Genomic DNA, 27,724 nt, shown 5'->3' on the forward strand with positions numbered 1-27,724 from the left:
CTTATGTTGGATAAAATATTGGATAATTTTAGAAAACACAGACCTGTTAGATTTGGAGGCATACAATAACAGATATGGGTGGCACTCCTATCTCTGGTATGCTAAAGTGAAAGTGCACAGAGGATTTACAAACCATGTGATACGGAGTGCCTTGTATGAGATATGGGATAGAAACAAGAATCTGTTAGAAAGGAAAACACCGAAGGTTGTTGAAAAACGCTGCTCTAATTGGTTCCAAATCAATTTCTTTTGCAAGCCAGAGGTGCTGGATGCTGCAAGGAACAAAGCCCGAGTAAAACCTGTTACATTATGATTGCCCTGACAACCATGGCTTGCTTTGCTGTGACTGCCTCTGATAAAAGGGCTGTTGAACGCCATGGATCCCTCACAAGCTGGAACTTAGCAAAGAAAGCCAAGTGGCGTGAAGAGGCTGCAACAAGAGCAGAGGAAAAGGCAAAATAAGAGTCATCTGCTCTTCAAACTGGAGCTGTGCTGGGAACGAAGAAAACGCACAAAATTGGCAAGTTAGCAAAAGAGATACCCTCCAGGGAAAACACTGAAGTTGAACACAACTTACATTTCCACTTGTATAACAAATACTGGGAGAGAGAGAATTATTTTTTTTCTGTCACAAGTGAATAAATAAATCAAGTTCAGTAAAAAAAATCAAAAAAAGAAAAGAAAGGAAAACACCGTGGTGGGTCTCACAGTTGAAATGTTAACAGTAAATAAATTAAACATGGAGAGGAGGTGAGCCACATATGAGGAGATTCTGATGAAAACAGAGAAAGGGTGGAAACTGAAGCCTTATAATTGCATTGAGGAGAAATTTACAGGATGACTGCAATACCATCAAGGGAACGATGTGTTTAAGGATGATAAAGAGTACAGGGTCAGATTTAAGGTGCTGCTTTTGACCTTTAAAGCCCTTCACGGCCTAGGACCCTCGTACCTACGGGACCGCCTCTCCTGGTATGCCCCACGGAGAGCCTCAAGGTCCATAAATAGCAACACCCTAGTGGTCCCGGGCCCTAAGGAAGTTAGATTAGCTTCAACCAGAGCCAGGGCCTTTTCAACTCTGGCTCCAGCCTGGTGGAACGCTCTGCCTCATGAGACCAGGGCCCTGCAGGATCTGATTTCTTTCCGCAGGGCCTGTAAGACAGAGTGGTTCCGCCTGGCCTTTGGCTTGGAGCCAATTTGATTCCCTCCCTCTCTCTCTTCCCCCCCCTTTCTTTTCCTTCTCCTCCTGTGATGAGGCTACATTTTAATATTTTAATGTTCCATTATTTTAATGTTGTATTTTATTTTTGTTTTTAAGTTGTAATCATTCATCTTGTTTTTATTATTGCTTGTAAGCCGCTCTGAGCCCGGCCTTGGCTGGGGAAGGCGGGGTATAAATAAAAAAATCATTATTGTTATTATTATTATTATTATTATTATTATAAAAAATTAGGATTCGATGATAAAAAAATCAAATTTCAAATTGATATACTAGAAAGTAGGACCAAATTACTTTAAAAATGTACAATTTCTTACTAGAATGGAACACAAAAGATGAACTGATAAAAGAGGCAATGATAAAATGGGCAATAAATTTTGGGCACAACGTTGAATATGATGCATGGGTGAAACTTTGGACTGAGAATTTAAAATTTACTGCATGCATTACTCTAAAAGAGAATGTAATGAAAATGATATATCGCTGGTATTTAACCTGTCAAACTAGCAAAAATGGATAGGACGAGTAGTAAAATTTGTTGGAAATGCAAAGAAAAGGATGGTGATTTCTACCACATGTGGTGGACATGTGACAAAATGAAAAAAAAATTGGGAACTGATCTACAACGAATTTTAAAAGATACCCGAAGCTTTTTTGCTAGGTTTGATGGGGGAGGATATCAAGAAGGCAGACCAAAGATTCATGTATGCTACAGCTGCTGCCAGTATCTTGATAGCCCAAAAATGGAAAACAAAGGAATTACCAACTGTGAAGGAGTGGCAGACGAAGATGTTTGAATATGCGGAATTAGCAAAACTGATCCATAGGATCCGCAAGCAGGAGGAAACAAAGTACCAAAAAGAATGGAGTAAATTTATGGATTATATAAGTGAGAACTGTTGAAGTCTGAGGACATTAGCAGGACCGAAATAAATCTTATGTCATGGTTCAGATACTACTAAGGAACTGTGGATTAGAGATTGGAATAAGAAAACCAGTGGAAGGGAAGGAGGGAAGTCAATGCTCTACTGAGAGTAAGGAAAGATAGATGTAAATAGATATTGTCAGGGGCTCAGGAGCAGAGGCACAGGACAGGGAGGAAATAGAGAGTGAGGGGGAGGAATCCGAAGGGAGCGTAGGCGGTGACAGTGATCAGAGGGATTCCATGAGCCTCTCCAGCGAATCGGAAGATTCACAGAAGGGAGCGCCGATGGCCAGGGCAAGGGGGGTGCCAAGGGGGAAACCCCAGAAGGAAGGGGCCAGCGGGGACTCCCAGAGCAGCAGTTGGAAATCAGGACCAGCTTCCCCACCAGAGCGCAGTGGGGGGGAGGAGTCCCAGGCATCGGGACCAGTGTTTTCACCACCAGCGAGAGGAGATGAGTCAGGATTGGCCACGCCTCCATCGGAGAGCGGGGAAACGGTCAAGAGGAAAGTTACCGGCTGGGCGCGCGCACCAAGTTCAAATGTACAGGCGAGCGGCACAGCAGGTAGCCCGGATAGGGAGCCAGGTCCTAAAGCCCGCCGGAAGGAGGGGCAAGACTCAGGGGGGTCAGCGTCAGAAGAGTCCAGAAAGGAGGAAACCCCAGGGGGCAGAAGGACCCAGAGGAGGAAAGAACAACGGAAGAGGTGGAGTAAGGCTAGAGTATTAAACTGGTGTCTAAGAGGCGGAGACTCAGATGGAGCTTCGCCAATCTAAGCTCTAAGACGTAGAGTTGCACGCTGCGGTTTGGAAATGGAAACTAATCTTCAATAAAGACTTTTATACGTTATTACTGACTAGCGTTGGTCCTCTGTGAGCTGGGACCTGGAGGCAACTCTGACAGATATGAAATAATTGTGTATTTTGTTTGTGTATTTGAAATGAAAATCTAATAAAAAGCGTATCTTTTTTTAAAAAAAAATCTGCTGATGAATCAGACTAGTCACCTGCAGTTTCTGCTATGGCATTCTGCATGTCTCTGGGGTATGCAACACCTAGAGCCCAGCTCATGTAACATGTGGTAAGATGACATGCAGGAGGATGGGGATGGGGCAAAGGACAGGCGAGCCAAAGATGCATAGGATAAATAATAATGGGAAATTACTTTTTACATGCCTGGTGACTGCTAAACACAGAAAAATGGCAATACTTAATTGAAAAGAGTTAGCAGAGCTGCAATTCTGGGCTCTGCATCTCCCATTTGTCCCTGGCTACTAAGCCTGCTGGCTGAAGCTGATGGGAGTCAAATGTCCAGCGACTTTTGGGGGACCCCAGGTTCCCCACCCCAGCCAGACAGAGTGAGGTGGTAGGTGCAGGTAGCCCGATTCTGGACTGAGTCACTTCCATGGGTAGGCATGACATCATATTTTTTGAACGCTCTAACAAAATACCCCCCTTTCTGTGTAGCATATATAACATGCGCAGAACCCTATGCGCGAGCAGAGTCGCTCTCTCCTGCGAGGGAGAAGGCCGGCCCCCACCTTCGCGCGTGTTGCTGCTATGGTTGCCCGTGGGGCAGGGGCGGCAAGCTGCAGTTCGTCGCCCACGAGAGGCTCCGTTTGGCTTCCGCAGCCCACCCGCACCATCCCTCCACAAAGGGGCACGAGAGGAAGGCCACTGGGGGAGAAAGGCAGGTGAGGGCGGGGCGGGGAGCGGGGCTGCCCCCTGGGGAGAGCGGGGTCGAGAGAGAGTGGGTGGGAGAAAGAGAGAGGGCCAGCCTGGCTCGGCACGTCTCTGCTGGCCCAACGTCGCAGCGCCTTTTCGCCCCTTTCCCCTCCCCTTCCTGTCCTCTTGCCTCTCCTCCCGTGGCACCTCCTTCTGGTACCCCCGCCCTCGCCCAACATGGCGGCAGCATAGCCTCTTCCGCCCGGTTCCCTCCCCTTCCTGTCCTCTTGCCTCTCCTCCCGTGGCACCTCCTTCCGGTACACCGGCCCTCGCCCAACATGGCGGCAGCACAGCCTCTTCCGCCCATTTCCCTCTCCTTCCTCTTGCCTCTCCTGTGGCACTTCCTTCCGGTACACCGGCCCTCGCCCAACATGGCGGCAGCACAGCCTCTTCCGCCCGGTTCCCTCCTTTTCCTGTCCTCTTGCGTCTCCTCCCGTGGCACCTCCTTCCGGTACCCCCGCCCTCGCCCAACATGGCGGCAGCATAGCCTCTTCCGCCCATTTCCCTCCCCTTCCTGTCCTCTTGCCTCTCCTCCCGTGGCACCTCCTTCCGGTACCCCCGCCCTCGCCCAACATGGCGGCAGCATAGCCTCTTCCGCCCGGTTCCCTCCCCTTCCTGTCCTCTTGCCTCTCCTCCCGTGGCACCTCCTTCCGGTACCCCCGCCCTCGCCCAACATGGCGGCAGCATAGCCTCTTCCGCCCATTTCCCTCCCCTTCCTGTCCTCTTGCCTCTCCTCCCGTGGCACCTCCTTCCGGTACCCCCGCCCTCGCCCAACATGGCGGCAGCATAGCCTCTTCCGCCCATTTCCCTGCTCTCGTCCAACATGGTGACAGCGCAGCCTCTTCAGCCCTTCCGAGCTAGGAGTGCAGAAAAAGGTGAAACTGCCATGAAAAGGAGGAGTGAGTGTGTGAGTGAGCTAGAGAGAGACAGGGAGCATCGTAGAATGGTAGAGATGGAAGGGAACCCAAGGGTCATCTAGTCCAACCCTCTGTAAAGAAGCTCAGAGCTACAATTCCCAGGTCTTCTTTTGGAATTATATGGGAATTGAGAGTTTCTAAATTCATGAGCATTCATGAGCATTCGCTCATGTTTTTACCTTTTATTGAAAGCGGCCACAAGTCACTTGGGAAACGCAGCCAGATCGGTGGAGTATAAATAATATAATTATATTGCTCCTGCTGCTGTTCTTCTTTTACTCAAACCCAACCCTAACCCTAACCCTCACCCTCACCCTAACCCTAGCACTTACTTAACCCTAACTCCAACCCTAATGTTAACTTAAACCCAACCCTATCCCGAACCTTAACCCTAACCCAAACCTTAACCCAAACTTAAGCCTAAACCTAAGCCTAATTTACCCCTAAACCTAACCTTAACCCTAATTCTAATTTAAACCTAACTCTTAACTTAACCCTAACCCTGATTGTAATTGGTACCCTAACCCTGGCCCTAACCCTAACTCAAACCCAACCCTAACCCTGAAGGTGCAAGAAGTATCTGTGGGTTAGGGGGTAAGGGGGTGTCCTACGGTTTAGGAGTTAGGGTCAGGTTGGGGGTAGGGTTTAGGGTTATGGTATAAGGTTAGGGTGGACTGGGACACGGATGGTGCTGTGGTCTAAACCACAGGGCCTAGGGCTTGCTAATCAGAAGGTCCGTGGTTCATATCCCCACGACGTGGTGAGCTCCTGTTACTCGGTCCCTGCCCCTGCCAACCTAGCAGTTTGTAAGCACGTCAAAGTGCAAGTAGATAAATAGGTACCGCTCTGGCGGGATGGTAAACAGCGTTTCCGTGCGCTGCTCTGGTTCGCCAGAAGCGGCTTAGTCATGCTGTCCACATGACTCGGAAGCTGTCTGCAGACCAACGCTGGCTCCCTCAGCCAGTAAAGCGAGATGAGTGCCGCAACCCCAGAGTCAGGGGCCAGGGCCACAGCAAGGTCCTCCTATATGCTCAGTTTGCAAACTAAATTAGGAACTCTGCATCTGCAGTTTGTGAAGGGATGAAGAAAAGAAACCTGCACAGAACTATGTAGTTAAGGTCAACTGTTGTCTGGCCCTCAGTTGACTATTGGTACGGGATAGAGCATCCCATTCCGGTCACTGAATGGGCAAAGTGCTTTGATGGGCATATGATGGGCTGCTTTGTGTGGAGGGAATTGGAGCTTAGATTTGTCATGGAACCCTTATCAGGGAAAATGGATCTGTGCCTTGAACTGGTTTGATTGAGTTTGGGATTTGACCAAATTTGGTATGCAGCTCTACTGCATACTGCTAGCTATATCTATATATTTGCACTTTATTATTATAATAAAGTATTATTATACTTGGAACATTATCCTTTTTTAAAATGAAAACATATTTTTATTAAGTTTTCCATAACAAATTTAAATTCAGACATTAATCATCATTTAGGATTCCCCGAATCCTTCGACTCCCCTCCACCCTTCCATGGTTATCATTATCAATCTTCCCCCCCCCCAGCTGCTTCCCTTATTTTATCTATTTTTCTAATATAAAAAAAATCTTTCTACCATTTTTTTTGTACATTACAAGCAAATCCTGCTAAAGTTTTTAGTAGCTTACAGTTGCTTAGATACAATATAATTTTTTTATATTATTTCTTAAAATTATTCTCTTCCTGGTTTCTGATTTTCCCAGTCCATTTCCCATTTCGCCATATCAACCATTCATCTCTGCTCAGGACTTTATCTTCTTTGCAATAGTATCCACACTGCTGTCATCGCGTACATAAATAGTCATTTCTGCTCCTTCAGAATTTTTGCACCTAAAATACCTGGTGTTATGTATAGTATATAGTTTTCACACAGGTCCGCGTTCGTTACTTTAGGCGGGAAACCCTGGGTTGTTGTTGCTACAATGTTGACAGCCAGCTGCCTATAAAAGCAGGCCGGCTGAGCTGTTTGCTATTCAGTTCTGTTCCAGCTTACAAATAAAGAGCTGCTTTGAAGAAATCGCTGCATTGTCTGCTATGTCTACCCACTATTTAACACCTAATAAAAGACTCTGGATTTTTCGCAAACGTTACTTTAAACATTTTTTTCAATTCATTATAAATCATTTCTCAGAATGCTTTTGTCCACCACATTTCTTTCTCTTTGCATTTCCAACAAACATTTGAAGCAGTTCTAACCCTCCATAATTTTTTCCAAGATGAAAATTGGATATTATTCCCAATATATTGTGCCCAATGTATCATTACTGATTTAACTTTTTCATCTTTGGTATGCCACTTTAGCAACAATTTATACATTTTAGAAAGTAACCACATTATTTTCCATTAAAGATTTTTCAAACCTTGAAATTTCTTTACTGAATCCAATTTTTTTATCTATTTTAAACACATCATTTAATTGATATTGCAACCAGTCTGTTACTGTCTTATACAGTGGTGCCTCGCAAGACGAAATTAATTCGTTCCGCAAGTCTTTTCGTCTTGCGAGTTTTTCGTCTTGCGAAGCACGGTTTCCCATAGGAATGCATTGAAAATCAATCAATGCGTTCCTATGGAAACCGCCTTCAGACCAGGTTTGGGGACAGTCTGTCCCCCGACCTCTTCTGAAGGCCGACGTGGGGGGGCAAAAGTCTTTGCTTCCCCCCCCTTCCCGGGACAGCGGAGACTTCTCCGCTGTCCGGGGCGATCTTAAAATGCTGGCGGGCGACAGCGCTGCCGCCCGCCAGCATTTTAAAATCCCCCGGGAAGGCAGGCAGGGGGGACAAAGACTTTTGCCCCCCACCCGCCTTCAGAAGAGGTCCAGAGGGCTCTCCAAGCTGCGGATAGCAGCCTGCTGCCCCACGCGAGGGGCGCTCTTAAGCAGAGCGCCCCTCGTGCGGCGCAGACATTCGCAGCTTGGGGAACCCTGCAGGACTTCCCCGCAGGGCTCTCCAAGCTGCGGATAGCAGCCTGCTGCCCCGCGCGAGGGGCGCTCTTAAGCAGAGCGCCCCTCGCGCGGCGCAGACATTCGCAGCTTGGGGAACCCTGCAGGACTTCCCCGCAGGGCTCTCCAAGCGGCGAATGTCGGCCCCGCGCGAGGGGCGCTCTGCTTAAGAGCGCCCCTCGCGCGGGGCAGCAGGCTGCGCACCTTCCCCTCTGTTCCCGGACCTGTCCTGAAGGCTTGCGGTGGGAGGAGGGCTTTCCACCCCACCGCCAACATTCAGAATGCTGTTCTGAATGTGGCGGTGGGGAGGAAAAACCCTCCTCCCACCGCAAGCCCCGGGAACAGAGGAGAAGCGCTGCGCACCTTCCCCTCTGTTCCCGGACCTCCCACCGCAAGCCTTAGGACAGGTCCGGGAACAGAGGAGAAGGCACGCTGCGCTTCCCCACTGTCCCCGGAGATTTCCCTATGGGCTTTCGTCTTGCGAAGCAAGCCCATAGGGAAATTCGTCTTGCGAAGCCGCTAAAAAATCGGAAAACCCTTTCGTCTTGCGGGTTTTTCGTTTAGCGAGGCATTTGTCTTGCGGGGCACCACTGTATTCTCAAAACTTTTTCAATTTCAATTGTTGCTCTACTTCCATAAGCAACTCTCTATAGGTTGTCCATTCATTTTTTGCATTAGTCTTTCTCAGGGATATCACTTCCCTGGGGAAAGCCACCACAATGTCTTCTGGTCTAACAAGTTTTTATATTTTTCCCATAAATTGCTTTTCCTACCAAATGATTCACAAACCATTTATGCACTTTGGTCTTCTCATACCTTAGATGTGCATCTATCTGCTATCATGACCCTCAAAGTCTAGAATATCTGTATTTTTTAAAAGTTATCTGTAATGGTTCTAGGGGTTGCTCGTGCGTAAGTTGCCGCCACTCCTGGCTAGGTTACCTGATTGAACCCTTTCTGTCTGGACAGCCCTTCACTTTGTGGCTGTCCCAGTCACTGGCAGAATCCGTCAGTGGGCGTTTCTTGAACTTCTTCCAGCAAAGAAGTTCTTTGACGCCAAGTCTCCTCCTACTCTCCCTGCACGGAAGTCTTCTGCACAAGGAGGGTGTGGGCAGCAGAGGACCCGTGCTCTCCCCACTGGTCTCCGGTGAAGAGTCCTGGAGCCTCCTCTCCGATTCCCCCATCTGCCCCCCTAATCCACTGGTGTTACGCTGATTTCCTTCCCCAGCAGATGGGCTGCCTCTCTCCCTGCTGGGACCCTCTCCGGCATCCCTCTGGAGCCTTCCCTCCGCCTCTGGCTCCGATGGCAGTTCCCTGGCATCCACCTCCCCCCCCCAGGACCCCCTCCCCCCCCGCCCGACCTTCTGATTCAACCTCATCCCTTTCCTCGGCCGACGATGTGGGGAATCCCCAGAAGGAGTTGTCGCCCTCCTCTGAGGATTCAAAACCCGCTTCCCACCCGCTCCGATCTCTTCCCGCGGGGTGGGCCTCCCAGTCTGATTCTTCTCCCTTGGACACCTCCCCTCCCTCCTCTTCGGAGGCAGGAAAACCCACAAAGTCCTCTTCATCGTCTGTGGTTCCAAATTCTTCCTCCCAGAATCTCGCTAGTGGTTTTGGTTTATCTGGGAAGAGGCTGTGGAACTCTTCCACCAGATACCCATCATTGATCGCCTCAGCGGGAACCCACATGTTTTCTGACCTGAGTTCTCCCTCCCAAGCTACCAAGTACTCCACCTGGCGCTTGTCGGGAAATTCAAGCCCTTCTCATGAGAAGCTGGCAGCAATCCCAGGCACCCGGCTTGATTCCCTGTTGACCTCCCTGGCTGCATTCCCCAGCAAGCGCAGGCAAGGTCTCGATCGGCGATTCTTCTCAAACGTGAGAAGAACACACCCTCTTTCCTGCCCCCCCAGGCAGGGGAAAGAGATAGACAGAAATGTATTTACATGCCTTTATTTCTGTCTTTGCAGCGTTACAAAAAACATGACTACTCTCTCCAAACTCCAGCAGTGTTGTAACAAACACTTCCTGTACTTCCTGTACAGCTCATATTACACTCTGAGGTAATTCCAGTGCTTCGCACTGTGAATTGACTGTCCCTCTGTTTCCCACAGCAGTCCCAACATTCCCATCATGTTTACTTTTCAAGCTAGGACTTTGCAACAGCATTGCTTCATTATCGTAACAGCACCCTCGCCACCTTGAATCGAGTATTTCCGTGGCTTGGTTGTGGTGTTCCCTCTCCTCTACCCGCGGGTGGGTGGTGACTCCTCCCTCCCGCCCTGGAAATTCCCGCCCCTCCCTGTACGGTGAGAGTAGGGACCTATGAAACACCGGATGTATCTTCATGCTGTTGGGCAACTTGAGCTTGAATGCCACAGGGTTCACCTGCTGTGTTACCTCAAAAGGTCCCAGCCACCTTGGCTGCAACTTCTTGCACCCTCCCTTTAGGGGTAACCCTTGGGTTGACAACCACACCCGGTCTCCCACCCGTATGGCCTCCCCCTCCCGACGGTGCTTGTCTGCCTGCCTCTTGTAAACTTCCTTGGCCCGCTCCAAGTTCATCTTGAGTTGCTGGTGCAAGGCCTCTATTTCTTCCACAAACTGCTCTGCTGCAGGTACACTCCATCCTTCCTCCCCCCTCCCCGGGAAGGCCCTGGGGTGACACCCATAATTGGCCATGAACGGGCTCATTCCCGTGGACACATGTTCAGCGTTATTGTACGCAACTTCAGCCAGCGCTAGTTTCTCTACCCAATCGTTCTGTCTCTCGCTGACGTAGCAGCGTAGGTATTGCTGGAGTATACTGTTCGCTCTTTCTGCTTGCCCGTTGGTTTCCGGGTGTCTCGCCGTCGAGAAGCCCACCTCGACCTGCAGCAAGCTCATGAGCTTCCTCCAGAACCGGGAAGTAAATTGTTTCCCGCTGTCAGAGCCACCCGTGGTCCCAGCTCACAAGAGACCAAAGTCCAGTCCAAGTTATATACAAAAGGTTTTATTGAAGAACATTGTTGACATTACATCCAAGCTCGAAGTGGGTGACTAGACTGCCCCCCCGCCTTCCAAGTCCAATTCCCTCTGATCTGGACCCTGGGAACCCTTCCCTGCTTGCACGCTCCCACCTTGTTTGCAGGTCCTGGCAGCGCTTCTCCATTTCGTCATGCTTCTTCTGAGACGCAAGGACTGCAGCGGTGAGTTCAGAAACTGTAGTTTGCAGCGCTGTCAGCTGATCCTCCGCACTCATGGCTGTCACCGTTTGTGAGCTTTGCAAAAAAAAATTTGCGTTCTTTGGGAGGGGACTTACTGTCAGAGCCACCCGTGGTCCCAGCTCACAAGAGACCAAAGTCCAGTCCAAGTTATATACAAAAGGTTTTATTGAAGAACATTGTTGACATTACATCCAAGCTCCGTGGCTCCGGATCTGTTACTCTTAGATCGTAGAAGTCCCCTCTGAATCCGTCCCGCCTCTGCACCAGTTTAAGAGGCTTGTACTGCTCCACCTTTTCCTCTCCTTCCTTTTCCGCAGGGTCTTCCTGCCCCCCTGTGTTCCCTCCCTCCGGGACTCCCCAGAGGCTGAGTCCTCTGACGCCTGCTCCCCCCTCCTTCGCGCTTTGGGACCAGGCTCCTCCCCAGGACTCTCCTCACTTCCGCGCGCCTCCACATTTGAACTTGGCGCGCGTACGTTGCCTCTGACCTTCCTTTCGACAGTTACGCTGCTCTCGGTGCTACTCTCCACCCCTTCCGGCAGGACGTCTTGCTCCGAACTCTTTCCCCCCTTTGTTTCCTGTTCTGCTCTTTCTGACACACTGGTAACTCCACCCCTTTCACTCCGTTCCGACAGAGGAGCCGGTCCCGATCTCCAACTCCCACTGGGGGTTCCCCCTCCGCTCTCCTGCTTCTGACTGCTTCCCCCTCTATCGCCCCTCGGCCTGGCCAGGGGGGCTCCCTTTTGGGAATCCTCCGAATCGCTTGACGGACTCTGAGACAACCTCGGGTCGTTGTCGTCCTCCTCCTCATCACCCTGGGACCCTTCCCCCTCGCTCTCTGTCTCTGAAACCCTGACATCCATCCCCCCCTCGAAGCCCCCCTTCCCCCCTCCCGCCCATCGGGTGCAGGTTGTGGGAGCTGCAGCTCTTCGGAGGTAGATGCAGGATACAGTTTTTGTATTTCCATGTCCTCTGCTTGCAGTTCGGTGTATGAGTGTTCGAATTCGGGTTCTTCACCCAAAGTGTTCTCTTCTCCCTCTTCCATTGGCACTTCGTCTGGTGCTGCCGGCCAGGGTCCCGTCAGCCATTTCCTGCGCCAGTCTTCCTCTGGTTGCTCGTCCCGCCAATAAGAGGGTTCTGTGTCCACCCCTGAGCACGATCCCCTGGGCGGGCTTGATTCTGGCGTTCTCTCCTCGGCGGAAGAAAAACCCCGGAAAGTACTGTCTGAAAGTGTGGGCGTAAAGAGCCAGTCATCAAAGTACTCGGCTGGCATGGGTCTATGCGGGAAAAGGGCATGGAACTCGTCTTTTAGAAGAGGTTCGTCTAAAGCGTAGTCCGGCACCCAGCTGTTGGCACTGGCTGGAGTACCCTCTCTGGCTAGAAAGTATTCTACCCCCTCTTCCCCCCATCTTGAGTCCAGGATTTCTGTGACCTCGTTGAGAGGTTCGGCCCTAGGCGCTCTCTCCCTCCCCGGTGACTTAATGTGTGGGTCCGGTACTGTTTCAGACTCCTGAAACCTGTGCGGTGCCTTGTAGGGAGTGAGCACCGACCTATGGAAGACCGGGTGCACTCTGGAACCTTCGGGGAGGGCCAGTCGAAAGGCTACAGGGTTGATTCTAGCCTCCACCTGGTACGGCCCTAACTGCCTGTGCCCTAGTTTCTTCTTGGCCAACGACTTGGCTGGCATCGCTTGGGCCGCTAACCACACCCAGTCCCCCACCTAGATGTCCTCCCCCACTCTCCTGTTTTTGTCTGCCTGCACCTTATATGCTTGCTTGGCTAGCTCCAAATGTCTCCGCAGCTCTTCGTGCACCTCCTGCAGCTCCGCTGCAAACTGGTCGGCCTCTTGCGGCACCCCCTCTCCCGGTGCCACGAACCCCGGAAAGGTTCTGGGATGACGACCGTTGTTCGCGAAGAACGGCGTCACCCCCGTGGACGCGTGCTTCGTGTTGTTATAGGCAAACTCTGCCATCGGCAGGTAGTCCACCCAAGCTGCGGGTCGCTGATTGGCGTAACATCTCAGGTACTGCTGCATGATCGCGTTGACCCTCTCAGCTTGGCCGTTGGTCTGTGGATGTCTCGCCGACGTTAGGTTGATCTTGATGTGCAGGATACCTAGAAGCTTCTGCCAAAAATTGGAAACAAACTGGCGCCCCCTGTCGGACAGGATGGACTGCGGCAGCCCATGCACCCTGAACACGTGATCGATGAAGAGTTTGGCAGTCTGTTCCGCCGTCGCCACCTTTGCGCATGGAATGAAGTGCGCCATCTTGGTGAACAGGTCCACTACCACCAGTACCGCCGTCTTCCCTCTGGAGCTGGGCAGGTCAGTAACGAAGTCCAAGGCTACCCTCTCCCACGGTTGCTGTGGTGTTTCCAGCGGTTCCAGCAGCCCCGCTGGCTTCTGGTGTACTGGCTTGGACCTTTGACAAGTGTCACACCTGGCGACGTAATCCGCTACCTCTCCACGCATCCGTGGCCACCAAAAGTCTCTTGCCACCAGTTCTATTGTCTTCTCCTTGCCGAAATGGCCCGCACTGGGGGCGTCGTGCAACTGCTGCAGAACCTTTGCGCGAAGCTCGTCGCTTGGTACATAGCGGGCACCTTTGCGAGTTAACAGCCCGTCGCGTAGTTGAAACTCTTCGTCTCTCTGCAAACCTCTGCGCAACTCCTCCATCTTGGATTGCGCGAACTGATCTACTTGCAACGCGCGTCGCACCGCGTCCAGGTCTACTGTGATGGCAGCGCACGCCCACGCCTGCGGCATGAAAATGTGCTTGGCCGCTACTGGCGCCGCTTCATCGAGATATTGCGGTTTCCTGGAGAGCGCATCGGCTATAACGTTGGAATCTCCCGGGATGTACTCTATTCGGAAGTCGAAATCCGCGAAGAATTCCGCCCAGCGCATGTGTCTCTGGCTCTGGAGCTTCGCCGTGCGCCAATACTCTAGGTTCTTGTGGTCCGTGCGGACCTGTACTGTGTGCTTGGCTCCTATGAGGAAGTGTCGCCACGCTTTGAAAGCTGCGTGAATGGCTAACAGCTCCCTGTCCCATATGGTGTAGTTTTGCTCCGCCTTGCTGAGCTTTCGGGAGTAAAAGGCACCGGGTCTCCAGTTCCCTTGCGAATCTTCTTGTAGGAGTACGGCTCCAACCGCTCTGTCTGACGCGTCGGTTTCTACTCGCATGGGCCTGCCTGGATTCACATGCAGCAGCTGCTCCTCGGAGGCGAAAAGGCTTTTAAGCTTCCGAAAAGAGCGCTCCGCCTGTTCCGTCCAAACGAACTTCTTCTTCTTGGAACTCAGAGTGTCCGTGATGGCTGCCGTCTCCTTTGCAAAACCTCTGATGAATTTGCGGTAGAAATTGGCGAAACCGACGAATCTCTGGACTTCCTTCCGATTGCGTGGGCTCTTCCAGTCCAACACCGCGCGGACCTTGACGCTGTCCATGGCCAGCCCCTTGTCGGACAGCTTGTAGCCTAGGAAATCCACCTCCGTCACATCAAACTGGCACTTCTCTAACTTGGCGTAGAGCCTGTTTTCCCGTAGTCTCTGCAGGACTTCCTTTACGTCCCTCTCATGGGCCTCTTCCGTTTCCGAAAAGATCAGGATGTCGTCGAGAAAACACACACATTTCTTGTAGAGGAGTCCCGCTAGCACGTGATGCATAAAGGCTTGGAAGACGTGAGATCCATTTTGGAGGCCAAACGGCATAACTCTGTATTCATACGTGCCCAGAGGCGTGAACATGGCCGTCTTCCACTCATCGCCCTCCCGGATGCGTATGAGGTTATACGCTCCACGCAGATCCAATTTGGTGAAGATCTTCCCCTTCCGCACGGTCGCTAGGAGATCATCAATCTTGGGCATGGGGAAGGCCTTGGGTTTGGTCATACTGTTTATGGTCCGATAGTCCACAATGAGTCTTTTTTGGGGCGTGTCCTTCTTCTTCACAAAGAACACAGGACTGCCCCCCACTGCTTTAGATTCCCGGATGAATCCACGCTTCAAATTGTGCTCTATGAACTCTCTGAGTTCTTGCATCTCGTCCTCAGACATGGAATACAGTTTCGCAGTCGGCAGCTGCGCCCCCGGCAACAGGTCGATGGCACAATCATAAGGTCTGTGGGGCGGCAACTGGTCAGCTTCCTTCTCGCAGAAAACCTCCAGGAACCCTTCATACTTGCTAGGTACTGCCTGCACCATGCCAAGTCGCAGCTGCTGCTCAGCCCCCTCCTCCTGGCAGGACTGGATGCAATTTTGAGCACAGTACGATGAGCAAAAGGTGATCTGGCGTTGGTACCACGCTACAGCAGGACTGTGTCTCTCCAGCCAACTCATGCCTAATACTATAGGCGTGTCAGACAGGTGGGTGACATTGAAGCTAATGACTTCTCGGTGATCTCCAATACGCATCACCATGGGAGGTGTCTGTTGCACAACTTGCCCTCCTAGCAATTTCCTGCCATCCACCGTGACTACGTTCAGAGGCGTTGTGGCGGGCAGAAGCGCTATGCGATGCTGCTTGACAAACTGCATCCCCACGAAATCGGCGTTGCTCCCAGAATCGATCGTGATGGGCACTTCTAGGGTGGTCCCATTCGGCAACTGAAGTGTTGCGGTGAGCTGCACCGCTGGCTTGGGTGGCAAAGGGTCTGTGGGTTGCAAAGACGCTGGGGACTGTTCTATAGATTCACCTGGCTGAGCCCCAGCAATTCTGCTTCCAGCCAGGCATTGTCGTTTCCCTGAGGTTCCTCTTCTTGGATCACTTCTGCTGCTACTGTTGCTAAAGCTGCAGTGTGCTTCTGGAGCCTCTGGGGGCACTCTTTCGCCATGTGCAGTGCACTGTCACAGATGTAACACTTCCTGGTCCCTCTAGGAGGCTTCGCCTTTACTGCACCGGAAGCTGGGGCTCTGGCTGTTGCTTGAGCCTTAGCACCACCAATTTCCATCGGCTCCTCCCCCTGCCTCACCAGCGGCGAGGGATGTGCCTGGCCGAAATCCCTGGGGATGAAAGGAGACGTCCTTGCTGGTGCACGCACCTGACGTTCTTCCTCATTGTGCCAAGGACGTCCCTCGTATCGTATCCCTATCGCAAGAGCCCTCTGCACCACGTCCTCCAGGGTTTGAGGTCTGTCTCCCCTGGCAAGCTCATCCTTTATGGGACCGCTGAGACCCTCCCAGAACAAATCCCTCACAGGTGTGCAGTCTTTTTCCCAGCGTAACGCAGTCAGTAACGCAAAAAATCTGGAATGGTACTGACGCACAGTGGCTTTGCCTTGCCGCAGTCCAAATATTTCCTTGCGCGCAAGATCCAAATCCACGGTTGACTGGAAGCACGCATCCATCCCTTTAATGAATTCATCAGAATCGCGGCGGGCAGGGCCATCTTCACGCCACAAATTGCGCAACCACGCTCTGGCCTCCCCATGCAAATGAGAAATAATAAATCCCACTTTCTCTTCCTCATCTTTAAAGTCATGACGAAGCAAGTGCAGTGCATACAAGACGTCTGCTCTGAAACTGGGGTAGTGCTTCAGGTTCCCATCGAAGTGGGTGACTAGACTGCCCCCCCCGCCTTCCAAGTCCAATTCCCTCTGATCTGGACCCTGGGAACCCTTCCCTGCTTGCACGCTCCCACCTTGTTTGCAGGTCCTGGCAGCGCTTCTCCATTTCGTCATGCTTCTTCTGAGACGCAAGGACTGCAGCGGTGAGTTCAGAAACTGTAGTTTGCAGCGCTGTCAGCTGATCCTCCGCACTCATGGCTGTCACCGTTTGTGAGCTTTGCAAAAAAAAATTTGCGTTCTTTGGGAGGGGACTTACTGTCAGAGCCACCCGTGGTTCCAGCTCACAAGAGACCAAAGTCCAGTCCAAGTTATATACAAAAGGTTTTATTGAAGAACATTGTTGACATTACATCCAAGCTCCGTGGCTCCGGATCTGTTACTCTTAGATCGTAGAAGTCCCCTCTGAATCCGTCCCGCCTCTGCACCAGTTTAAGAGGCTTGTACTGCTCCACCTTTTCCTCTCCTTCCTTTTCCGCAGGGTCTTCCTGCCCCCCTGTGTTCCCTCCCTCCGGGACTCCCCAGAGGCTGAGTCCTCTGACGCCTGCTCCCCCCTCCTTCGCGCTTTGGGACCAGGCTCCTCCCCAGGACTCTCCTCACTTCCGCGCGCCTCCACATTTGAACTTGGCGCGCGTACGTTGCCTCTGACCTTCCTTTCGACAGTTACGCTGCTCTCGGTGCTACTCTCCACCCCTTCCGGCAGGACGTCTTGCTCCGAACTCTTTCCCCCCTTTGTTTCCTGTTCTGCTCTTTCTGACACACTGGTAACTCCACCCCTTTCACTCCGTTCCGACAGAGGAGCCGGTCCCGATCTCCAACTCCCACTGGGGGTTCCCCCTCCGCTCTCCTGCTTCTGACTGCTTCCCCCTCTATCGCCCCTCGGCCTGGCCAGGGGGGCTCCCTTTTGGGAATCCTCCGAATCGCTTGACGGACTCTGAGACAACCTCGGGTCGTTGTCGTCCTCCTCCTCATCACCCTGGGACCCTTCCCCCTCGCTCTCTGTCTCTGAAACCCTGACACCCGCGATCTGAGATGACCCTCGAGGGAGCCCCATGCAGCCTGAAGATGTGATCCACAAACAACCTGGCTGTCTCTTCTGCTGTCACCGCATGTGAGCAAGCTATGAAATGGCACATCTTCGTCAGTAGATCGACTACTACCATGACTGCTGTCTTCCCCCTTGACTTGGGCAAATCTGTCATAAAATCAATGGACACCACCTCCCAGGGTCTTCCCGGCGTGGGTAAGGGTTCCAGCAACCCTGCAGAGGCAGCTCTCTCCCCCTTTGCCCTCTGGCAGCAGTCGCACCCCCGTACATCTTCCCTCACCCTTGGCCACCAGAACTGCCTGGTGACAAGCAGCATGGTTTTGTGCTGTTCAAAGTGCCCAGCTGTTGGGTTGTCGTGGAGTTGTTTGAGTACCTTCCCCCTCAAGGTCTTCCCCGGTACATACAGCACCCCCTTATAGTACAGTAGCCCTTCCTTTTCCTCAAACCCCCCATGGTTTTCTCTTCCGTCCGGGAGTTCCCTGATTTTAGTTGGGCAAACTCATCATTTCTAGTAAACCCGGCCAGTTCTCGTTTCCCAACCAACGCTCCCCCCCCCACCCATCGGTTCTCGGGGAACACATGTCAGATTTCCGGCGGTCCCTCTCCTTCCATGTACTCCAGCTTCTGGGAGAGAGCATCTGCTCTTATGTTTTCCTCTCCCGGCACGTATCGGATCTCGAAGGAAAACTTGGAGAACTCCTGTGCCCATCAAATCTGTCTTTGGTTGAGTACTCGCGGTCCTCCAGTATTCCAAGTTCTTGTAATCCGTACAAAACTGGATCTTGTGCTGTGCCCCTATTAACAGATGTCTCCATCGGCGAAACGCCGCATAGATCGCAAGCAGTTTGCGGTCATACACCGTATAGTTTTGCTCCGACTTGCTCAGTATCCTTGAGAAAAAGGCACACGGCCTCTAGCCCTGCTTGGCCCCTGGCTGCAAAAGTACTGCCCCAAGGGCTCAGTCTGACGCGTCGGTCTCCAGTCTCATGGGCTTCTCCAGATCAACGTGCAGGAGCTGCTCTTCCAAAGCAAACGCCTTCTTCAGTCTTTCAAAGGATTGCTGGGCACTTTCTGTCCAGGCGAACTTCTTTTTGCTACTGAGACAATCTGTGATAGGCGCTGCCAAGTGGGCGAAGTTCTTGATGAACTTCCTGTAGAAGTTGCTGAACCCTAGGAACCTCTGCACGTCCTTCTGGGTTTTGCGGGCCTTCCATTCCAGCACTGCCTGCACCTTGCTTGGGTCTCACGTAAGACTCACTTTTCCCCTCCTAAAAAGTAAGGGGAAATGTGTGTGCGTCTTATGGAGCGAATGCAGGCTGCGCGGCTATCCCAGAAGCCAGAACAGCAAGAGGGATTGCTTCTTTCACTGCGCAGCGATCCCTCTTGCTGTTCTGGCTTCTGAGATTCAGAATTTTTTTTCTTCTTGTTTTCCTCCTCCAAAAACTAGGTGCGTCTTGTGGTCTGGTGCGTCTTACAGAGCGAAAAATACGATATGCTGTTTTGGCTCTTAATGCCTCATTTTTTCCTTCTAGCAGGCATAATTAGCAGCGGGGTGAGCTCCCGTTGCTCGGTCCCTGCTCCTGCCAACCTAGCAGTTTGAAAGCATGTCAGAGTGCAAGTAGATAAATAGATACTGCTCCAGCAGGAAGGTAAATGGTGTTTCAGTGCGTTGCTCTAGTTTGCCAGATGTGGCTTAGTCATGCTGGCCACATGACCCGGAAGCTGTACGCCGGCTCCCTCGGCCAATAAAGCGAGAGGAGTGCACAATCTCAGAGTCGGCCATTACTGGACCTTTTATCAGATCAAGGCCAGGTCTTATGTTCAATGGATGAAAGCTGTGTGTTAGTTGCAAAGACTGCAATCTACCTTCTTTAGTGTTCCTTGTTACGCTAAATCGAGTTGAGCCATAAAACAGAAGATAATAAAATAGTAAAACAATAAACCATTAGGCTAAAAGCAGAGAAAACAAAATGACAACTAAAAATATAAACATAGGGTCAGAAGATGGCTAAAACCTAATTAAAAACTTAATTGAAGGCAGGAGGTTCTGATTAGGCTGCTACCTCCATTGCCATTTTGGCTCACAAATGTTTGTTTGCTGCTGCTGCTGCTGCTGTGGGACCATTTTGGATGAAGGCACAGTGACCGGAAAGAGGTGCCACCGGAGGAGAGGCAAACGAAGACATGCCACCACCGCCATATTGGTTGAGGGCAGTCAGGCCTAGCCTGGCCATTTTGTGGCACTGGTCTCCCTCGTGAGGTGAGCGCCTCATCTCTTGAGGGGTCCCAGGAGAAGTTAGGGGTCCCTGCGGAGAAGGAAGAGTGGAGGCCCCCCAACCCCCTCAGGGAGGAGTTCCAACAGTGCCTTAGGGGCCTTGGCCTTTCTCTGGTTTGTTGTTGCTGCTGCTGCTGCTATCATCATTATCCTCAGTATTATCCTTATTCTCCTCCATTTCTTAGCTGGAGGAACCCAGCTAAGGAACCCAAGTGCTGGTGCCTGCAACTTTGCCTGTGACTGCTGGGATTGCTCTGACAAGATCCATTGACACTAGTTTTGGCATCACCAAAGGAATCAGGGAGATGTGCTTCAATTCCCCTCGCAGATAGTATTTAACCCATCACGGCATCTCTCAAAGCACCCTGGGAACTGTAGTTTCTTATGGGGGGAGAGAATATTCTGCACAACCTTTCCCAAGGGAACTCTGGGAGATATAGCTCTGAGAGGGTCTCTTTGGGAAACGGAACAAACTACAGTTCCCACGATGTCCCCCAAAGCACCCTGGGAACTATTGTTTGCTCTGGGTGTAGAGGGTTGCGAATCCCTTGACAGATATAGTTCCCAAGCCCATTTCTCTTCCTATGGAACTCTGGGAACTGTAGCACATGGGAGGAACATCACTTGGTGCCCTGAATTCTGGGAACTGTAACTTGCTCAGGGCGCCTGATTCCTTCTTCTAGGCTACTGGAATGGGCTGGCACCGCCAAGTGTCGCCTTGGCCTGCGACTTTGAAGGCACCGCCTGCAGCTAGGAGGACATCAGCATGTCTGGGTACTGGTGGCGCCCAGGGTGGGGCAGCGACCAGGGTAAGCTTGCTTCATTTGAAAGGCAGAGAAGCATTGCTTAGCAGTTAGAGCACCCTTTGACCCGGCGCCCCCCAACCAGGCTGGTACATGAGCACCTCGGAGCAGCAAACCAAGCTGCCTGACTCCGCTTCCTGACCATGAGTGATGCAGCCACAGCCTGTGAACTCCGCACCTGGTACAGTATGACTGAGAAAGGTAAGCTTGGGGCACTGGTCTCAGACATCTGGCGTCTCAGACACCCGCTTGACAAACAATTCACCTTTCATTCTGAGCCTAACCAATCGCTGTCACGCATAGACCAGATATGGGTCTCAAAGGAACTGTGTCCAAGAGTTAAATTAATAGAAATAAGACCAAAAGTAATTTCAGATCATAGCCCAACAGAGCTGGAACTGGAAAGCCTAGAGACAAGAACCTTCAGATGGAGATTAAAAGACCACCTTTTAGATGATCAGAAAGTTGTGGAAAAGGCACAGAAAAAACTGATAGACTATTTTAAAGATAATGGTGATAAAGGAACAAAGGATAGCGTTGTCTGGGATGCGAGTAAGGCTGTAATAAGAGGGTTTTTTATCCAACAGAATGCAATCAAAAATAGGAATAGAGAGAAAAACAAAGAGGAAATTCTAAGACAGATAATGGTTAACGAACAAAAACTATCACAAAAACCAAATTGTCAAAAAGCGAAGGAAAGAATTAAAATTCTACAAGCCCAGTTTGCTATAATAATAAATAGAGAGGTGGAGTGGAACATTAAAAAACTAAGGCAAAAATTTTTTGAATTTGCGAATAAATCAGGCAAATGGCTTGCCTGGCAAATCAAAAAAAGGAAGGAGCAAGGTGTAATTAATAAAATAACAGTGGAGGGAGTAGAAAGAACCGACCCCAAAGGAATTAAGAGCGAATTCCTCAGCTATTACAGGAATTTGTATAAAGATCAAGAGAAAGTTGGTTTAAGGAGGATAGAGAGATTCTTGAAGGATAAAAGGGTGCAAAAAATCTCAATAGAGGAAAAGCAACGTTTGAATACACCAATTGGAAATGAGGAAATAGAGGAGGCAATTAAAGATTTAAAGAGGGGTAAGGCACCAGGCCCTGACGGATTCACAGCCGGCTACTACAAGGAAATGAAATCTATTTTGGTGGGACCTCTAAAAACGATTATGAACAATATCTTAAAGAAAGGAGAAACCCCAGAGACCTGGAAAGAGGCATATATTACGTTTATCCCCAAACAGGATGCAGATCCAACCCAGGTTAAAAATTACAGACCAATTTCACTCCTAAACACAGATTATAAGATATTTGCAGGAATTCTGGCAAGAAGGCTGAAGATTTTGCTATCAGAAATTATTCACAGGGACCAGGCGGGATTCCTGCCAGGTCGGCAGATGAGAGACAACACAAGAAATATAATTAATATGCTAGAATACCTGTCTGTTAGGATTGACAAACAAGCTATAATGGTGTTTGTAGATGCCGAGAAGGCATTCGATAACGTGATATGGAACTTTATGTTGAAGAACTTAGAACACATGGATGTGGGTAACGATTTCTTTAATGGGGTAAAAGCAATATACACAGAACAGAAGGCCAAATTGATCATAAACAATATGGTGACGGAGGAGATAAGGATACAGAAGGGAACAAGACAAGGATGTCCGCTTTCTCCGTTATTATTTATAACTGTGTTAGAAGTCCTTATGAACTCAATAAGACAAAACGATAATATAAAAGGAGTATCAGTAGGACAGAATGTTTATAAGACCAAAGCCTTCGCCGACGACTTAGTAATAATGACAGAAGAACCAGCAACGGCAATAGGGGAAATATTAAAGGAAATAGAACAATTTGGAGAAGTGGCAGGCTTTAAATTAAACAACACAAAAACGAAAATGATAGGAAAAAACGTGGACCCAAAGATAATTGAAACAATCCAACAACAATCGCAGATAGAGATGGTCAAAAAAGTCAAATATCTCGGCATCTGGTTAACACCTAAAAACATAGACTTATTTAAAAATAATTATGAGCCGATGTGGAAGGAAATAAAGAAAGATTTAGAGAAATGGGGAGGGCTAAAATTGTCACTCTGGGGAAGGATTAATGTAATCAAGATGAATGTCTTATCAAGGTTGATGTTTCTATTCCAGACCATCCCTATAATCAAAGGGAGTCGAATCTTTAAGGAATGGCAAAGGATAGTCTCAAGATTCATATGGCAGGGCAAAAAACCCAGAATTCAGTTTAAATTACTGACAGACGTAAAGGAAAGAGGGGGCTTTGCCCTGCCGGATCTGAAACTGTACTATGAGGCATCATGCCTATGTTGGATAAAAGAATGGGTAAAATTGGTGAATACGGAGCTGCTCGACTTAGAGGGCTTCGATAATAGATTCGGCTGGCACGCGTACTTATGGAAGAACAAAAGGAAAGAACACAAGGGGTTTGCGAATCACATTTTTAGAGGGCCGCTAATCGAAGTTTGGGAAAGATATCAAAATCTGTTAGAGCCGAAAACACCACATTGGCTTTCACCTCTCGAAGTAATGAGTACAAAAACCATTAATATGAGAAGCAATTGGGCAACTTATGATCAGCTACTAACTAAGGTTGAAGGGAAATGGAAGCTAAAACCGTATGAGCAAACAAAGGAACATGTTTACGATTGGCTACATCACCATCAGGTGAATCAGATGTTTAGTAGAGATATCAAAGAAAGAGGCTATGCAGATAAAGACTCAAAATTCCAGACAGAAATAATAAACAATAAAGTGAAAATTATATCTAAGATATATAGGATGTTGTTGGACTCGAATTTAGGCGATGAGGAAGTCAAATCGGTGATGATCCATTGGTCAAGGGATATAGGTCATAGTATACAGTTTGAGGATTGGGAGAAACTTTGGAAGGAGGGGGTAAACTTTACGGCGTGTACCTCGATAAGGGAAAACGTCATGAAGATGTTTTATAGGTGGTACTTGACACCCATGAAATTATCAAAAATGTATAAGGTGGATAATAAGTGCTGGAGATGTAAAGACATAGAGGGCTCCTTCTACCATATGTGGTGGGAGTGCAGAAGGGTGAAACAATTTTGGGAGAAAGTACACACTGAATTGAAGAAGATATTAAAGTACACGTTCATAAAGAAACCAGAAATCTTTCTTCTAGGGATATTAGGACAAGAGATAAAAAAGGAAGATCGCAGATTGGTATACTATGCGGTTACGGCAGCAAGGGTAGTATTAGCCCAGAAGTGGAAACTACGGGAAACCCCAACGGTGGAGGAGTGGAGATCTAAGTTGTCAGATTACGCAGAGTTGGATAGATTAACAGGAAAAGTTAGATACATAAGAGACCAAGTGTTCACCAAAGATTGGGAAAAGTATGTAGATTATCTGGAATGTATTAGTGAAGGGCAAATAACGCTAAAGGGATTTAGAGACGCACTGTGAAAGACTAAGAGTTATTGTGCAAAGCAAACAGGAATTAGGAATCGGTATAATGACAATATAAGTAATGAAACGTGTAATTTTATTTATTGCTTTGAATGATTTACGGACAGGCTGAAGGAAGCCCCGTAAGAGACAACTATGTTATGGATGATATGGAAATCATAATTGCTGTTTATTATTTTTAATTTTTCTTTTCTGTGTATTTTCTTTGTATTTGTGTGTTACCTTGTGTTCTTTTTGGAAATAACTAATAAAAAAGAATGAGGGGGGAAAAAAAAGAGAAAGGTAAGCTTGGGGCACTGGTCGGAAAACCAACAGGCGCAGAGCCATGTACTTGGCCTTTTTCCCTGTGTGGAGGAAATGCCACCAGGCACAGTTGTCGTAATTCCGTATTGATATCACATATTACATTTCTAAGTTGCAGGACATATCGTGGTGATATCATATAATTATTATTTATTGATTTCCAGACCACTGACCCGCCTGGTAGGGCCAGCATAATGAAATACCATTCTTATCATGAAATTTACTGATGCCCTGCTTCCCGTCCCCATTTGGGATTCCTGGCAGCTGACCAATAAAAATGAGAGCGGTTGAGATGAGATGTCATTCTGCAATTCTCGCAGGGGTCAGGCTAGATGACCCCCCAGGTCCCATCTCCTCTGTTTATATATCTATGGTTCCCACCTGCAGGGGTCAGGCTAGATGACCCCTGGTTCCTCACCTCTCCGCCCTTCCTGTGCAGGACTCAACGGTAGCTTCCCTGTGGAGCTGAGCCACGGCGACCACATCGTCCCCTGTGGCGAAGCCCTGCCTCATCCTCAGGCACCTGGCGCCCCCTGCTGGCCTACACCGGAAGAGTCCACAGTGCTTTCCAGGTAGGTCTTGGGCGCCTCGCCCTCCCCGGCTGGCTCCTTATCTGGAGCATGTCAAGAGCACAGATGACCTTCTCCTCGGTGAGTGTGGCACTGGAGAACGTGTAGTTTATGAACTGTGGCCCCCAAAGTAAAGCTTTATTTTCCGCCTCCCCAAAATCTGGCCAACCAGATAGATTGCTTGGAGGCAACTCATTAACCGTTCCAACATTTCCAAGTCCCCGGAGCTGCACCCCAGGCAAGCCATGCCTGCCAAGCGGCTGCGTGGCCCCTGCCCGCACCGAGGACTGTGGCAACAGTGGAGATGAATGGGGTTGTGGTGACTGGTCAAGGGGGCATTCGAGGCCAGGGGAACATTGGCACCACCGGAAGGGAGGGGGTTACCAGGAAATCTCCCAACCAGGCCAAAGCATTTGAGGAGGGTGCAGAGTATGCTAGCTGAAATGGGGCTTACTCTGGGGGAAATCCTGAGCGCAAGTTGCAAGTTGGTGACCACCACTGCCTTTTATGGCACAGAGTTCCATAATGTGCGCTTTGTACTTCCTTTCTTTGATGTGTCCTGAATCTTCCAGCGTCCAGCTCCATGTGTTCTACCATTATGAGAGGGAGAAAAACTTTCCTCTACCTGCTTTCTCCAGGCCATGTCTCATTGGCCTGGAGAAATCACATCTTTGCACAATTTAATGCACAAACAGTCAAAGAACAAATAGGAAATAGGAACAAATAGGAAAACATCCCTCATTTGTGTTGTTGGGATAAATTTATTTAACACTCTGACGAACTCACCTGCCAAAACACAGGACAATATCAACAATCCAGCACAGAAAATTTTACCCACGGTGTTTTGTTTTTCCAGAATCAGCTAAAACAGAAGGAGAGGTCACCCGTTACCTGTAAGGGAGCAAATATTCCTTTGAGAAGTTTCTCCCGAAATGGAAGGCACACAAGATTCTGTAATTCTCTTCTTTGGGAGGTGGGTGTCGTGCAGGTGGCCTTGGGGAGCTGGATGCAATGGAGGTACGTCCCAGGCCTTTGAACTGCAACAAGGACCACCTGGGAGTATCTCTCACCTACTGTGCCTGCATCTCCTCACTCTCTCAATCGCTCCGCTCCCAGCCGAGAACAAAGACCAACCTCTCTTGTGGGGTTAATGTTACACATGGTGTTCCCATTATGTAGGGACTGGTGATTCGCTTCATCATTAGGGTCGAGACTGAGGTTCCCAGGGTGGCACGTGGACTCCATGGCACCCTCAGACATCCTTTTTAGCACTCACCAAGGCCCCCTGACTCTTTTAAAAAGGTTTCCCCAAAATCTGTTACGTTTTTACAGTGCTACAAGACCATTTGTTTTGGCAGTTGAGGGAATATTTATTTATTTCTTTATTTTGCCCTTTATTTTACACCACTGTAAATTATTAAATACTGTATTTTTTGCTCTATAAGACTCACTTTTTCCCTCCTAAAAAGTAAGGGGAAATGTGTGTGCATCTTATGGAGCGAATGCAGGCTGCACAGCTATCACAGAAGCCAGAACAGCAAGAGGGATTGATCCCTCTTGCTGTTCTGGCTTCTGGGATTCAGAATATTTTTTTTCTTGTTTTCCTCCTCCAAAAACTAGGTGCATCTTGTGGTCTGGTGCGTCTTATAGAGCGAAAAATACGGTAATAAAAAATGGTGTTTTTTATTTAGATCAATCCGTATAGCACATTGAGCACAAGACTCTTAATCTCAGAGCCATCCTTTGAGCCCCATATTCCCAGAGTTCCCTGGCAAGAAGGGAACCCCACCCCTAACAAAATCCTAACCCTAACCCAGGGGTTGGCAAGGTTTACCAGCCATGGGCCAGATCACTCCCACAGAAATCGCATCTGTGCATGTCTGCGGCGCTGGAAATTGCTTCTGCTCATGCCCAGATACCGAAAATCACTGGGACAGCTCAGTCTGCAGAGCAGGAGACTTTCCATCTTAAAGTCCTGGGTTTGAGGGGGCAAAAAAATTATTCCCTTGCAGAGGGTTGGACTACAAAAGGATCTTTGCTTTCCTGCTCTCTCCCAAACTGGGAAACTCCCATCGGAAAGTGCTCTGACCTTTCTCTTTTTCTTCATAGGGGTTTTCACACCGTACAGTATCTGCTTTCTGACTGGGCTTGGTTTAAATGCCTCCCAAGTATTCCTTGGATCGATCAGTGCTAATATTTGCTCTGCTAATCTTTCCACCAAACTGGCCGGCTTCGTAAACACTGGATGAAATGCAGATTATGTTCTGTATTTAAAACAAATGTCAAATCAATAAAAAAATTTCAAGAGAAATGCTAAAAATATAATTGAGACGAGACAATTTAAGGAAAATTCACCAGAACGTATTCCTCTTTGTTGCGGTTAGTGGCTGTGGACATGGCATAACATTACAGCACATGACTCCACCCCCCAAGAATCATGGGAACTGTAGTTTGCCCCTAAACTATAAGTCTCAGCACAACACATGACTGGCTTATCATAGAGACCACTGCATGCAAAAACTTGTGGTGCTAGAAGATCTTGCGCCTTATATTTACCCTGGGATCCCAACCACCCTTGCCCAGGACACCAGACTCAGCTCTATGGCTGCAAATATAACGTTTGAAGTGTTTAAGGTGCATTATACAAATGTGACACTAGATGGCAATTGTGAGGTTATGGCAAATTCAATATATTCTTCAAAACACTTTTTTTTTTAAAAAGTGTTTTCATTTTTTAGATTCC

At 49.3% G+C, this 27,724-nt stretch overlaps 3 long non-coding RNA genes across 3 annotated transcripts; 2 read left to right on the forward strand and 1 right to left on the reverse strand.

Moving 5' to 3' along the window:
- Nucleotides 1-3,116: 3,116 nt before the first annotated feature.
- On the reverse strand, nucleotides 3,117-4,251 carry LOC310846886. Its single transcript, XR_014565584.1, has 2 exons — nucleotides 4,191-4,251; nucleotides 3,117-4,094 (listed from the first exon to the last, which is right to left on the reverse strand). It is a non-coding gene; the product is annotated as an uncharacterized lncRNA (long non-coding RNA).
- Nucleotides 4,252-4,652: 401 nt separating this feature from the next.
- Nucleotides 4,653-27,687, forward strand: LOC310846909. Its single transcript, XR_014565612.1, has 2 exons — nucleotides 4,653-4,738; nucleotides 27,091-27,687. It is a non-coding gene; the product is annotated as an uncharacterized lncRNA (long non-coding RNA).
- Nucleotides 20,640-26,405, forward strand: LOC310846881. Its single transcript, XR_014565577.1, has 2 exons — nucleotides 20,640-20,843; nucleotides 24,392-26,405. It is a non-coding gene; the product is annotated as an uncharacterized lncRNA (long non-coding RNA).
- Nucleotides 27,688-27,724: the final 37 nt, after the last annotated feature.

The sequence above is a fragment of the Podarcis gaigeae genome (assembly GCF_964106915.1).
Source record: "Podarcis gaigeae genome assembly, chromosome: 6".
In the NCBI taxonomy this organism is placed as follows: domain Eukaryota; kingdom Metazoa; phylum Chordata; class Lepidosauria; order Squamata; family Lacertidae; genus Podarcis; species Podarcis gaigeae.